This window comes from Chelonoidis abingdonii, chromosome 2 (genome assembly GCF_003597395.2).
Source record: "Chelonoidis abingdonii isolate Lonesome George chromosome 2, CheloAbing_2.0, whole genome shotgun sequence".
Classification (NCBI taxonomy): Eukaryota; Metazoa; Chordata; order Testudines; family Testudinidae; genus Chelonoidis; species Chelonoidis abingdonii.
In genome coordinates this window covers 293,783,109-293,794,819 of record NC_133770.1, presented here as the reverse complement: position 1 = coordinate 293,794,819, position 11,711 = coordinate 293,783,109, and the positions used below count along the sequence as shown (strand labels likewise).

Here is an 11,711-nt window from a genome sequence, read left to right as displayed (position 1 = left end):
GATGGGGGATGGGACTGGGGGCATTGGGATGGGAGGGGTGCCTGGGTGAGGGGATGGGACAGGTGAGGGGCGGGGTTGGATTGGGATAGGTGACCGCAATGGGGGATGGGACTGGGGGCATTGGGATGGGAGGGGTGCCTGGGTGAGGGGATGGGATTGAATGAGGTGCCAGGGGCTTTGGGACAGGCATGGCGGGGAGGACACTAGGTGAGGCACTGGGCTTGAAAGAGGAGGACAGTACCAGGTGAGGTGCTGCAGGGGGAATTGGATTGGGACAGGTGGCTGGAGTGAGGGGCTGGGGACATTGGGATGGGGTGGTGGCTGGGTGGGTGAGGGGATGGGATTGGGTGAAGCACAAGGGGCGTTGAGACAGGTGGCTGGGTGCGGGACTGGGACAGGTGGGGGGGATGGGATTGGACCAGGTGAGGTGCTGTGGGGGGGTGTGGGAGATTGGAAGATGGGGACAGGACTGGGTGAGGTGCTCCGGGGGGGGACTGGATTGGGACAAGTGGCTGGAGTGAGAGGCTGGAGATATTGGGATGGGGTGGTGGCTGGGTGAGGGACTGGGACAGGTAGGGGAGATGGGATGGGACCAGGTGAGGTGCTGTGGGAGATTGGAAGATGGGGACAGGACTGGGTGAGGTGCTGCAGGGGGGATTGGACTGGGACAAGTGGCTGGGGACAATGGGATGGGGTGGTGGCTGGGTGAGGGGCTGGGACAGGTGGGGGATTGGGATGGGGGACAGGAGTGGGTGAGGGGATGGGGGCATTGGGACAGGGAGTGGTGGTTGTGTGAGGGGATGGGATTGGGTGAGGCTGATGGGGCTGGGACAGGTGTGGGGGGAATGGCCGCTTTAGGGGCTGGGATAGGTGGTGGGTGTAAATGGACAGGGGGATGGAGGACGATTGGTAGTTAGCAGGTGGAGGTGGGTTGGGGGAGGGGCTGGAGAAGTGTGGACAGAATGGGTGGAGAGGAGGGAGGGAGGTAAGTGGGTGGTGGGGTGAGGGGAGGCTGGCTGACAGGTGGGAGGGGTGGCTGGATGAAGGGCTTGGGAGGAAGGTGAGGTAGTTATTTTCCTGGATTAGGATACACACTGGGAAAGCCAAGCAGGTGAGGTGCTGGTTGGAAGGGATAAATGGGTGAGGTGCTGGGGCTGCTCTGGGGGATGGGATGTGTAAAAGCAAATGAGGGCTCTTGGTAGAGGGGCAACAAGGGAGGGGAAAGGGGCTGAGGAATGATAAGTGGAAGGGGAAGTCTTACCCTATAGTAGACCCCTGTGGGGGTAAAGCACGGAGTTTTCGGGATGGTAACAGGTAAAATGGGGAGGTGGAAGGTGAGTTAGTTGGACGTGGGGCTGAGTGGTGAGAGGGTGAAGGAGATGGGGCTGGCTATTGAGAGGAGGATGATAGTTGTCAAGGGATGGATGACAGGGTGGATGAGGAGTAGGAAACAAGTGGTGGTTACTGGGGTAAGGCAGATACAGTAAAGTGTATGTGTGTGGTGGGGGGGAGGGGGGAATAGCAGCAGCAGCAGGAAGGAGATAGAAAGGAGAATATGAACGGGAGCCAAAGAGACAAGTCCTGTGGATAGGAGGCCCCAGTGCAGTTTTTGGTTGGTGTGGGAGATGAGTTGCTTTGCTGGGTTCTGAGGGTGTAGATTTGTCCTTGAGCAGCCAGGCTATGAGAGATCTGGAATTGGTCTTTTTCCTGTTAAATGTTTGCATGCTTTAACTATAACCAGACTTAATCCTTTTATTTTCATGAGAGCAGATTTCTGCTTATCACCATTCTGGTGGAGGTAAAGGGAAATGCTAGTTGCTGAATCCAGTAAGAGGTTACAGTAATAGAATATTTCCCTTCGCTTCCAGAACCTGGTGATCCTTGATAGCTTGAAACTTGAATTGAGTTGCATCAACTTAATCTGTTGAAGAAAATGTTAATACAGTACACAAGTACCTATTATAAAAAAATAAGTTTTTAAGGTGGCTAATGATGGGTGTGGTGCTTTTGGACAAACTTCTTAATGGAAGGTGAAAAATGTGCTGCTGACCTTGAGATTGCCCTGGAAGAGGCAGTGTGTGCTCTTTGTTGCAATAGAAACAATGCAATAAGTCCTGTAACTTTCCAAGCTATCTGTTAAGAGAGTGTCCCAGCTAGTGTCTTTCATTAGTCAGTAGAGAGAGTGAAGATTTGGCTGTGACTCAAGTCTGGAGGCAGAGAGGGAGAAGTCTAGTGTTGCTGCTAGTGACTAGTAGGAGGGGTCAGGAAAGAAGCTTAATAAAGATATTTCAAGTTGTCTGTCATGTTAAGTTAGGCAATATTGAATAGTCTGATTCTGCCCACAAAGAAGGGATGTGCCCAGCTCAAAAGTGGACCTGAAGTTAAATGGATTGTTTTTTCTACCCTACTCCCTACAATCTAAAATTCCAAATATCCATTAGGAGTACTAGTGACTGAAGAGAGCTCACTGTTACAAGTGTGTATGGTCACAGTAACTTGCATAACATGCTGTTGTATTAACTTGTCTAAATGTTATCTGCTCCACATTCATTGCCTGGCTCAGACAGTGCTGCTAAAATATTTAATGTTTGCAATGTTGTAGCTATTATGATCCTGGGATATGAGATGAGGTGAGTGAGGTAATGTCTTCTATTGGACCAACTTCCGTTGATGAAAGAGACAAGCTTTTGAGCTACACAGAGCTCTTCAGGTCACCTCTGTGTAGCTCAAAAGCTTGTCTATTGCAACAGAAGTTAGTCTATAAAACAGTTCAGTGATCACATCATTTAAAGTGTGACTTAGTGGATTATTTACTTTTTTTGGTTCGCAACCTGCAAGATTTCTTAAATAAACATACCTGATTGAAATGTGAGGGAAAGAATCATTTTAAACTGTAGTATGTGTTCTCTAGCATCTGCAGTGGAGCTGAAGGTAGTACTGCATAGTGCAGTATTTTTGCAGGGGAGCAGTACCTACAAAAGTAGATCTGCTTGTTTTGGTTTAATTATTGTACTAGAAATCAATGAACACACCATCTCCTGGGATCTGTTTTAAATTGCACTGGTAAAGGATGAATGGAAAGTTTTTTGAAACTGCTATTAAATGTAAACCTATGTAAACAAGTAGACAGTTTTTAACAATAAATATACTGTTGGCTTATAGTCTTGAGATTGACTCATCAACCTTCACAACAAAAGAACCTGCCTTGTTCAGGCTTAAAAAAGCAAATCCAGGGATCTTTACATTAAGTAGGCTACCAAAAGTCAAAAGAGGGAATAGATATGTAAATTACTATAATGGTACTGTCTGCTGTTGTCTTAGAAATAATACACTGGAATCCTCAAATCCATAGCTTTAATCTGTGGTTTATAGGTTCTAGTGAGTTGGGTTTTTGGTTTTTTTAACTTAAATATTCAAGGAAGACTTCATTACAGTAATGGGCAATTGCATGACTTAATGGATAGTCGCATTAATTTGGTAACTGATATTTCGTAGTTGGGTACTTGGATTGTTGGAGGTGAATCTACATTCAAGTCAGTTCAAGTATCCTTTATTAAAGAGGCTGCAATTTTCTTGTCTATGTATAGGTGGAAGACAGTATGTAGACAACTGAGGGGCCTTTAAGTCAGGTGAAAGTTGGCTGTTTTGTGTACAGCCTCTTTCTGAGTTGTGTGAAGTGTGCATTCTCTATTTTCTGTTGCACTCCTGAAGGGCAGAGGACACTTCATATGTTTGCAGGTGTTTACATTTGCTTAAACACTGAACTCTGGTAATATGAGCTATATCTGCAAATTGTTTTAGTGAATGAGTCTTCAATTGTCACACCGATCATAAAATTAAAATTTAATGGCTTATCTTTTGAAGCTGAAATTTGTTTTCATTAGCAGTTGTCTGACTTATACACGATCTAATTCAGTTATATACCTGCGTTTGTTGTGCATTGCTTTAGCGTGATAGACAATCTAACATATGAAATAGGCTTTAAGGCTAAATATGCAAGTATAGCATATTTTAAAGACCGTTTTCCTTGTGTTATAGCACCATAAATGTTTGAAACAGACCTTTTTAATCTAAGTCTATGTAGCTTCTGATTGTTGGTTTATTTCTCATCTTAATTAATGAAAATAAACCACTCAGTTTCACTTCCACTTTCTGGTTCCCATGTATAAACACAATGATGCAACACTTGGGTTACTAACAGTGGAAAAGAACACTTGCTTCCCATTGGAATTTATGTAAATGATGGTGACATTATTATTGATTTTTGAAGCTTTTTGTGTGGCTCAGAAAAAATATGCACGCTTACTGGCATATACAATTTTCTTTAACATTTTTTATCTGTGTTTTGCTTGCCCTCTTGTTTATACCCTTATTCCAAAAGGCAAATGTCACATACCCAAGTCTTGGAGTGGGAATTGTTTAGTTGTAGGGTTGCTGTTGAGTACATGGTAGCTGTGACTCTCTTTAAAATAAATCTACTTTTCTTTGGGTGTTCGCCCGCAGACAATTGGAATTACATGACCTTTATAAGAGATTAGACTAAAAAAAACTTGAACGTGGACTTGATGACACTGCCATGATTATTAACTTACCAGTTGTGACCTTAGAAGATGTAAAACTTACTTTTTGGGTAGACTTTACAGTCTTAAACTTCTCAATACTTATGGGAAATATTCAACTTACAATGTCATTAAATATAAACTACAGTATTACTTATTGAAAATGCATATGGATCAGCTGACACTACAAAAGGTAAAAAATTATATAACCCTGATGCCAGGGTACTTCTGAATATTGACTATAAATAGATGTTTCCAGAAAGTTCTGAATCAGAATTTTTACACTGAAGGTTAATGCAAATCTAACCAGATTTTTTTAAGAAAGCAAAAGATGGAAACTTCTCAAGTGTCCAAGTTCCCATGACTCTAAAGAGACTTACTGACAATTAATACAGGCTTTCTAATATCTGTTTAGCCACTTGCTCTATTTCAACTTGGGACGTCTGAATTGTGAAAGGCAGTGTTTTTTTGAGTACAAACTTACATCACAGACTGAATTGAATAGCAATTTTTTTATCAGCGGTATGAATAAATGCCACCCCAAAGCCTGCTTTGCCTCCAGCATTTATAATGGTGTTAAATTAAAAACTTTTAAATATATATTTATGGGGAGGGGGGTGCACTCAGAGGCTTACTATGTGAAAGGAGTCACTAGTATAAAAGTTTGAGAACCATTAGTTTAGAGGTAGAGAGACTAATAGTTGAAATGGTCAAGGGGGAATTAGTCTGAGCATGCTTGTTTGCATCAAAGAATTTTTGCATGCCTGTATTGTGCTTGTGGCCTTGCTGAATGGAACTGTTTTCCTGTTGGTCATAACACCTGTAAAATCCAGACCTGTGAAAACTTTTCCAGATAGGCAGTTTGTCATGCTGCTTTGTCTTGGTTACAGTTCAGTGTGCCTGGCTGTGTGAGACTGTCACTTATTTTGCAGACAAGATTAAATCTGAACCGACTTGACAACATTTCTTTTGGGTTCTCCATCCTTCAATACCCAGCATATTCTGCAAGTCCTTACATATTGCAACTGAAAGTCCACTCCACACTCAAGCATCCAAGTGCAATTCAGGAGAATACTTAAAATTTATTCAGTAGAGATTTGTGAACATAAACAACATAAGAATGGCCCTGCTGGGCCAGACCAAAGGTCCATCTAGCCTAGTATCCTGTCCTCTGACAGTGGCCAGTGCCAGGTGCCCCAGAGGGAATGAACAGAACAGGTAATAAAGTGATCCATCCCTTATCACTCATTCCCAGCCTCTGGCAAACAGAGGCTAGGGGCACTGTTCCTGCCCATCCTGGCTAATAGCCGTTGATGGACCTATTATCCATGAATGTATCTAGTTCTTTTTTGAAGCCCATTATGGTCTTGGCCTTCACAACATCCTCTGGCAAGAGTTCCACATGTTGACTGACTTGTGTAAAGAAATACTTCCTTTTATTTGTATTTAACCTGCTGCCTATTAATGTCATTTGGTGACCCCTAGTTCTTGTGTTATGAGAAGGAGTAAACAACACTTTCTCTACACCAGTCATGATTTTATAGATCTCAATCATATCTCCTCTTAGCCATCTCTTTTCCAAGCTGAAAACTTGTGCACATGTAAGTTGAGTGACAGTGTCAATGAAGCATCTGCCAGTGTTGCATATTTTGGTATAACTTCATACATGAAGTATCTAGGTGTTTTTGTGGGGTTTTTTTGGGCCCCTATCAAATCAAACTCTTTACAGGACTAGTGAGTTACATCTCTAAGTATCCGAGAGGTAGCCATGTTAGACTGGATCTGTAAAAGCAGCAGAGAGTTCTGTGGCACTTTATAAACTAACAAACGTATTGGCGCATAAGCTTTCGTGGGTGAATACCCACTTCGTTGGATGCATGCGACGAAGTGGGTATTCACCCACGAGAGCTCATGCTCCAATGTGTTTTAGTCTAAGGTGCCACAGAACTCTTTGCCATCTCTGACTAACTGTATACTTTCCAATTTGACACCTCATGCTGAGGTACCATAGCTGTATCAATTTGTAAAGAGCTTTGTGATTTATTTCTTTCCCCCCAGTACAGTTTATTTTCAGATAATCACTTCTGCTCAAACTCTTCCAAGTCACTCTGACAAACATGCCAAATATTAGTCTGAAAGCTAAGTTTGATAAAGTTGACACTCCTAGGGTAAAAACACTGAAGTAACCTGAACTGGTATTGCTGTGCACTCTGTCTATAATAAAACTTTGCTCTAAGCAGTATCTTTGCACTATGAGGTCTACTTAGATTTTAAAATCAACCCTGGACAGCTGCTGCAGCTGCTTCTCTTCACTTTAGAGCTTGTAATAGTTAACCACACATCTGTAGGTTCAAGTTGTACTGCTAGAATTGTGCTGTGGTTAGGAGTGTGCGCAAGGACCACCCAGAAACTTCAGCTGATGAAGTTTCCTACTTCCTGTATAGAATGGACTTCTGAGTACTAATGCTAGCGCTCAAGTCTTTGCAATAGCACTCTTTCCAGGTATTCGTGAGTCTCTGAAATCATGAATTGTCTGAGACTTGAACTAATTTTCAATGTACATTGAAATATATAAGTGTACAATACTTGTTATCTCAGGATCTCTGCATCTGAAACTGTCAGTATTGGCATATTGCCAGTTTGGTGCGATTCAGGGTATAACTTAAGGCTCTCTTTAGTTTTAACAATGATTTGCTTTAGCTTAATGTGCTGTTCCAATTTATTTGTTATAGTTTGTGGGTTGTCTTTTTGTATTAACATGCCCTGCTAGGGAATGAAGCTGTCCTATGGTAATGGCACTAAGACTATTAAATTATTGAGGGTGACATAAATAAATTAGGCCCTTAAAATGTAGGGTTTTTTATGTGCACTTGTGATAGGTGATGGAAAATTAAATACCACTTAAAGATGGGTAGGTTCACTTCCTTGAACTTTATCCCCTTGTCTTGTCAATGGGCACTGGCCACTAAACACAGCAGTGCTAATTGCATGATAAGTGATATGAATTAAGTTAAATAGCTGCATTGACATCATTTACTAGCCTTAGCTGCACACTAACACTTTATATTGTGGTAGAGCCTAGAGGCCAACCAGGTTGGAGTCCCATTGTGCTAGGTGCTGTACAAACATAGGAAAATCATAGTCCCTGCTCTGAAGAGCTTGCAGTGTAAAAGACCTAACAGGTAGATGAGGAGACAGACAAGTGAAGTGGGGTGGAATGAGGAGGTAAGGGGGCAGAACAGGTAACAAAAATAGGATATGGGAAGTTCTTAGCCAAGAAGAAACAGAATGAAAAATCATCTGATCAAATAAGGATTGGTAGTAATGCATTTTTTTTAAAGCAGAACTATAAAGCACATAAATGCTAATTGCGTTCAGATTTGTAAATAGCAAAACCTTTTAATTTATTAACTAAGCTTTTAAGTTAATGTTGCCTGGGAAATTGACTGGAGTCCTTAGCTAGGTTTTCTTCCTTAACTCAGTTTCTTCATTTTATTTTAAATAAGGGCTCTGTTTTTGTAGCTGAATATGAAACCAATGTTTTGCTGACCCTGCATATTCTTTCTCCTCCGTTGGCCAGCCTGGGTTACTTCTGCATGCAGTTCTAGCTCATTTATTTTGAGAAGCTCAAAAACAAATCCATTATCAGCCTTGAGTGCCAAATAAATGACCTAGCTGGGGGCTGAACCCAGATTGCTGTTTGTTTTTTACAAAATGTTACAGCTATGCTCACACTTGAGTTTATTTTTCTTGTTCTTTGTCCTTAAATAGGTGATCAGATTGTCTGGACCATATCCAGAAAGCAGTGGTTGGATCACTTGATGTCTTACTGCAGAACAGTAAAACAGACTTCTGTGCCAGTTAACTTCCTATTCCTTCTAATAGTATTTTTATACACAAGCAGCATTATTGTGAAAAATACTTTGTCTTTTAAGACTGCTTAACACCTGCTTTTTTCCTTGGTGACTTACAAAAGGAATTAATAGTTTCAAAGTGCTGGATCTTCATTTTCAGGCCATAATGGACTTTGTAGATTCTCAGGCCAGAAGGGACCATTCTGATCTAGTCTGACTTCTTGTGTAACACAAGCCATACAACTTCCCCAAATAATTACTAGCGCATCTCTTAGAAAACCCATCCAATCTTGACATTAAAATCATTAGTGATGGAGACTCAACAACCACCTTTGGCAGGTTGCCCCCTTTATTAAATATTTTTCCTCATGTAGTACTCAGACTAATCAAATCACCCCTTAACCTTCTCTTTATTAATGTTAAACCTAAACCTCTGTTGCTACAATTAAAGACCATTGCTGCTTATCTTCTCAGAGGTTGAGAACAATTTTTCTCCTTCCTCCTTGTAACAACCTTTATGTACTTTAAAACTCTTATCATATCCTCCTTCAGTCTTGTCTTCTCTAGACTAAACAAACCCAATTTTTTCAATCTTTCCTCATAGGTCATGTTTTCTAGACCTTTAATCATTTGTATCAACATCGTTCCTGAGTTATGGACACCAGAACTGGACACTGTATTCCAGCAGCTATCACACTAGTGCTAAATAAAGAGGTAAAGTAATCAAGATTCTCCTCTTTATACATCCAAGAATTGTATAGCTCTTTTGGCCACAATGTCGCACTGTGAGCTCAGGTTCAGCCTACTATCCCCACAACCCCCAGATCTTTTTCAGAGTCACTGCTTCCCAGGATAGAATCCCCTATCATGTTCATAAGGCCTGCATTCTTTGTTCCTAGAGATATACATTTAGCCATATTAAAACAGTGTTTGCTTCTGATGACAAAGTGCCACATAACCCTGGGTGGGGGAACCAAAGCCTGAGCCGGGGTGGGGGGGGCAGGGGCTGGACTTCCTTGGACTCCAGCTCCAGATGGTGAAGCTAGGGCTTTGGCCCCAGGCCCCATCAAGTCTAAGCCAACCCTTGTGACCCCCATTAAAATGGGATTGTGACCCACTTTGGGGTCCTGACCCACAGTTTGAGAACAGCTGGTATAGACCAAGCCTTGGCTTTCACCGTAACGCAAGAATGTTTAAGTATTTCTTCTAGAGTCCAGGTGTGACTGTTTTGTTTGGTAGTATTGCAAGTGTCTTAACAGCAATGTTCCCTTTTTGATAGGGGAGGACAGATGTAATTTTGAGGGTAGTAAGTAGGAGCACCTGAAGGCAAGTGAAAACAAGGCTGACCAAAAACATGGCAAAGAGCTGTGGAAACTGATCTGAAAAACCTGGGGCAGAGCTGGGGAACAATTGAAAGACTTGCCAGAAATGGACAGGAGTCGGGGGAGCTTCATTGCCACTGTAAACGCCAGTAGCATAATGGGAACGTGAAGTAGGGGCAGCCAACCTGTGGATAGAATAAAATGTTAATCCCTTTTCAGTAGCCTAAAGGGATGAGAGGGTGTAGTGAGTCCCTACTTTTAGGGTACATCCAGACTACCCACCAGATCGGCAGGTAGCGATTGATCTGTCGGGGATCGATATATTGTGTTTCGTCTAAACACAGTGTATTGATCCCCAAACAGGCTCCTGTTGACTCCGGAACTCCACCAGGGTGAGAGGTGGAAACGGAATCGATGGGGGAGACGTGCCTGATACCTCCCGTCCTCATGGCGCGGAAAGTCGAAATAAGATATGTCGAGTTCAGCTACGCTATTTCCGTAGCTGAAGTTGCATATCTTACCTTGAAAGGTCTTTGCTGCTTGGATGCTTTCAATATGCAAAACGAAAATGTCTACCTCTGTCTTTCAGTACTCTTTTCTCCTGCGTACTGACTAGGGAGCCTTGTTCCTTCCATCAAAAACCAGGAAAGGTTCCCTTTCTTTTGTTACAATGTAAAATCACTGAAAACTAAATCCACTCCCCTTCTTAATCTCCTCTGAAGTAAAAGGCATTGGGGAGAAAGGCGACTGTTTGTCTGACAATCCAATGTAAACATGGCAATGCTGCCCTAATTTTCTGAATATGCCTTCAAGGTACACTTGCCTCATCCAAGAGAAGGTAGTTCAGATATTGACAGACAGTAACATAATGATGTATTCCATTGTGAAAGTGCTGTGAGCATCACATATATGTTGCTCTTCACCTACTGGGGAAAGTAGTATTCTTGTGGCCAGTAGCACTTATGTAAAGTGTTAAACTTGTGACTTCATAAAATGGACAATCAGTTTAAAATGTAGGGCTGGATGTTTTAGAACTTCCATTTTAATAATCCATACGTCTTGGTTTCCATCCTATGCTGTCACAAACCCAGAAGGTGAGCTTGCCTCTAACACTTTCTCTGGGAAACTACAAAAATTAGAACTTTTAATTTTAGTGCTAGGCCTGCCCCCCCTCCCCACCCTTTTTTTTTTTTTTTTTTTTGGTGGGGGGGAGGGAAGCGGGGAAGTGTGTCACTGCTATCTCTTGCTGTTGCTTCTTCAACAGGACTTGAAGTTCTTTTGGACTTGCTGGACTCTTTACCTCTTTAGGCTCTATGCAATCATCATATATTAGTAGCAACACAGGAAAGCCTTTTTGAAACAAACCAGCATTTATTAGTCAGCTGGCATACAGTATTTTGGGGTTCTTTACTTAGAATGGAAAAACAAAGCTTATGTCCATTCCAGCACATAACCTGCCTCTGTCCAAAACATTCAAGATTTGATCTTTTCCACCAGCACAGGGCAGCAGAAGGTTTTTATTATTATTCCAAATGCCCTGACACCTCAGTTCTGTGTTCAGGCTCTAGGCACCATTCCCATATTCTGCCTCCCTCCACCTGCAGTCACTAAAAGTTAGTGTCCTGGTTCTTCCATTGTATCTCCAAAGTAATTGTAGTCATGTTGACAGATCTTGCTAGCTCATTTATACCAGCCTAGGCCCTGGACAGAAATAGCAATACAGAAGTGGTGGTGGGGTGTCATACATATTTTTCATAAATATAGAAATGTCCCATGTTCTCAGCATATGCTATTTTACAGCTATTGAAGCTAACTACAGTAGAGTTGGAGCAGAAGGCACAGGGTTGCTATATAATGTAGTTCACATGAGTTCTTAATACTTGTTTTGTTCTTGGTATGAAACCAGTCATACAAAATTGCAATATCCTGAAATAATATCAGAATAGTCTGAAAGGGTTTGTAGGTTATCAAGACAA

At 42.0% G+C, this 11,711-nt stretch overlaps 1 protein-coding gene across 2 annotated transcripts in view; it reads left to right on the top strand.

Moving 5' to 3' along the window:
* The window catches only part of SLC45A4 (solute carrier family 45 member 4), a 105,329-nt gene that overhangs the window by 624 nt on the left and 92,994 nt on the right, over positions 1-11,711 (top strand). The gene's annotated exons all lie outside the window — the stretch shown is intronic.